This window comes from Pteropus alecto, unplaced genomic scaffold (genome assembly GCF_000325575.1).
Source record: "Pteropus alecto unplaced genomic scaffold, ASM32557v1 scaffold113, whole genome shotgun sequence".
NCBI lineage: Eukaryota > Metazoa > Chordata > Mammalia > Chiroptera > Pteropodidae > Pteropus > Pteropus alecto.
Window position 1 is genome coordinate 5,712,931 of NW_006433949.1, and position 3,637 is coordinate 5,716,567.

Here is a 3,637-nt window from a genome sequence, read left to right on the forward strand (position 1 = left end):
CTCTGCCCAACGCCAACACCCCATCAGCCCTGCCGGCTCCTCTGCTTCCTCCTGGAGCCTTCTGGGTCCGCTTACTCAGCTAAAATCTGTGTCTGGGCCACTAGGCTGTGAGTTCCTCTAGGAAGGAGATCTCGCCTCACTCGCCCTGAACATTCAATGTGCTGAAAGCCAGTCCCAGCACTTAGTAGGTGCCAACAAAACATTGTGTAATGAATTTATGACTAAACTAATGCCAATCACACTGACAGCTATGCTATCTACGCTATGACTGCAGCATTAACAGGAGCCAAACCAGTGGTTTTCAAACTTTATAGGGTGGGGCAACAGAAACCTTTTTTTAAATTAAATTTTATCTGATTCCCATATATCTAAAACAGATAGAGGGGAGGTGCTCTCTCTGCATGAAGCAATAAAGTAACAGTGTTCCCTCCAGCTTGGTCTCTCCCGGTCCCCTTCACTCACCCCCAGCCTCCTCTGCAGAGCTGCTGAAAACCACTAGACCTCAGAAAGACCACTACAGTCAACACATCAACAGCTACTCCGAGCCTTCGTTTGGGCCTGACACCAATCTCCAGCATTGCTCTTTCCTTTAAAAGAAACAGACACCCACCCTGAGAAATGCCATCTCCTAAATATACCTAGTAGAGGCCTCCTTGGGAAAACATGCTGCTACCATTCACCCTACAGCACTGGCCTAAAGAGAAAAGAGCTAGGTACCAATCTACCTTCACAGCAGCGGAAGTCAAGAGCTTCCCAAGGGCCATGCCTAGCATGAAACCTAACCAGTCCAACCCCATCACCTTTCACCCTGCATGGAGCACAGGCCCGGCACTCGACATCTCTTGGTAACCAGGAGACATAGATTAATTCTACAAAATCCTCACACACCACTTTCAGTCATCACTGTGCTCCCTGCTTCACATTCCCTCTCTCCCTTGCTTTCTGCCTCTTGGGTTACACAAATGCTCTGGTCCTCAAAAAGCCTCCATGAAAGTCCCTACCCTCACCCTGCTCATCCCTGGGGCTACAGTCCCCTCACTCCTCTTTGCTTCAGTGTGAGACTGATGAAGACCTTTAGACCGTCAAGTAAAGTGTTCTCAATTTTAAACTTGGCTCAGCAACTAATTCACTGTACAACCTCACATAAGTCACTTCCCTTCTCGGAGCCTCAGTTCACTCATCTGTAAAGTGAAAGGCTTTACCTAGATTTCTGACGGCCACTCCAGCCTCCGGGTTCTAAGAATGAGGATAGCTGGCCCCATGGATCAGAGGAAATACTGTTTCACATCAGAGCCGATGTCAGAAGAACATAAGAGAAAGTGCGGAACCTTAGGCATAAAGAAGAGCTGCAGAAGCTGAGAGAATGTATTCCAGAAGTGTGTACAATGTGGCAGAGTGGGAAGCAGAACTCTAGATTTATAAAGAAACTAACATTCATTGAGGGCCTGTTTGCCAGGCTTGACACCAGCTGCTCACCCAGGAATCAAATCAATGTGCATTAACTTCTGACTTTGCCTCTGAGGAGCTGTGTGACTTTGGGCAAGTCAGTCAGCTCCTGAGTCTTAGTTTGCTTATGTGACGAACCACACAAGCAATGGGTGAGAACCAGATGAGAGAATGTCTGTGAAATCATTTGATAAACTTTAAGGCAGCATGCACATAAGGAGCCCAGGTCACGGGAGTGCATGATGTTCTTCATCTCCTTGCTCAGTTACCAAAGCTTAGTTTGAACTTCATGGCTACCATCTCCCTGTCTCCTAAGCATTTGGCTTTGAGTTATCAGGTCACTGTAAGGAGAAATTAAACTGGAGAGCATCTGTCTCCTCTACACAACAGAGTCCTCCATGCTCAGACTGACCTAAGAGCCAGACCACATAAATCTTGACTCAGTGAGTCTTCTCCCGCACCTGACTTCTGAGTGAAAAATCAATACACCATACAAAATGTACTATAAGAAAGGGGGCCAAAACCATCCCCTGGGTTTGATGGAGAAGAAAAGACAACAATCTGCATATTCTTGCTGAGTTTACATTTCTCATTTTTGGAAATCAATACAGACCCTAGATGTCTTGCAGAGGGATAAGAACCCCTAACCGTGGTGGGCTGACTTTAACTCCAAAAAGGAGAGAAATCACCCAAGTGCCAGCCCCTCAGAACCAAGGCCAGGGCTGAAATCAAATCCCGTAAAGGCTTAAGCCTCAAGACCAAGAGGAATGCTGGCAGCCATCTCCAAGAGCGAGTCTACACAGCTTGTCTGGTTTTCTTTCATTCAAACCACAACCTCCTCCTTTCTAACTCCTTCTGCAACCACAGCCACTCTTCGTCTCCATAGTTAGCCCCTAAGTTTTCCCCTTACCTCTCCCTTCCACCAGTAACCACGGAAACCTCAGCCATCTTTCACCTTATCCAAACCACCAACCACATCCTAATCCAGCTCCGCAGTGAGACCAAAATCCACCCATTTCCCTGACCAAGCTATGACAATGTCACCCAACATTCCTACATCAGGGTCTGACAACCCCTTTGATTTGGTCCCCTCTTCCCTTAAGAATCATGGGCTCCACCACCAACCTGGCCTCTGCCTCCAGTCACATGACTCCCTTGCCCACACTCAACTCAGGTCTGGTCAATAAACTCAGCATGCTCCCAAGCCTCCTTCCCCATCATATAATCCCAGCACCTCAGTTATGCTCCCATAAACCTCCTGGGGCCTGCCTCCCTGACCTCTTGGTCACCCCATAAACCTGCTTACCTGCCACACTCCAAATACCTCTAAAACCCTCCACCCTTCACCAGAAACCTGCCTGTTTCTTCTAAGGATACTTATTCATTCATTCAACAAATGTTAGGCACCTACGGGGTGCCAGGCACTGCACTGGGCACTGGAGATGTTAGCAGTCCACTGAACTAGGAGCTCTCCAAGCATGTGGATATGGTCAAAGTCAAAGCACTTTTCTAATTGTGGCCGACCCACCTCCCATCTAGTATACAGTATGTAAGAGCCAACACATATCGAGCACTCACTATGTGACAGGCACCGTTCCAAACGTGCATTATCTCATTGAACACTCGATCAGCCCAGTGAGGCAGATCCTATTATTCCATTTTACAGATGAGGAAACAGAAACATACAGAGACAGGGTAATAATGATTCAACAGGAATGTGACAGGCCCTGGGCGAAGTGCTTTACCTGCCTCACTTACCTCATTTAAACCTCACAGTAATCCCACAAGGCAGGTTCTGGGAATATCCCCACTTTGCAGAGGAAGAAACTGAGGCTTACGAGGATACTGATTATCACATCGATAGCTAACTCACATCTACTGGCCAGGTTGGGTGCTAAGCGCTTTTCCAGCTTTATCTCATCGAATACTCACACCACCACCCAGAGAGGCAAAGTTCCCACTTCTCAGATGAGGAAACTGAGGCTAAGAAAGGCGAAACAATTTGCCCAAGGTCACAGAGCGAGAAAGCTGGTAGTCCCAGAACTCGAACCCGGTTCTCTCCAACTCCAGAGACCGCGCGACTTGACCAAGGTCACACGTGAGGCAGCGGCAGGCGCGGCGAGTGGACCCGGCGCCCCAGCCCCGACCCCCACGCGCCGGGCCCTCCGCTCCGCAGCCGGGTGCCCCAACC

The 3,637-nt window shown here is 48.6% G+C and overlaps 1 protein-coding gene across 1 annotated transcript in view; it reads right to left on the reverse strand.

Annotated features, from left to right (window-relative positions):
• RAB35 (RAB35, member RAS oncogene family) overlaps positions 1-3,637 on the reverse strand; it is a 17,838-nt gene that overhangs the window by 13,643 nt on the left and 558 nt on the right. The window lies entirely within an intron of this gene.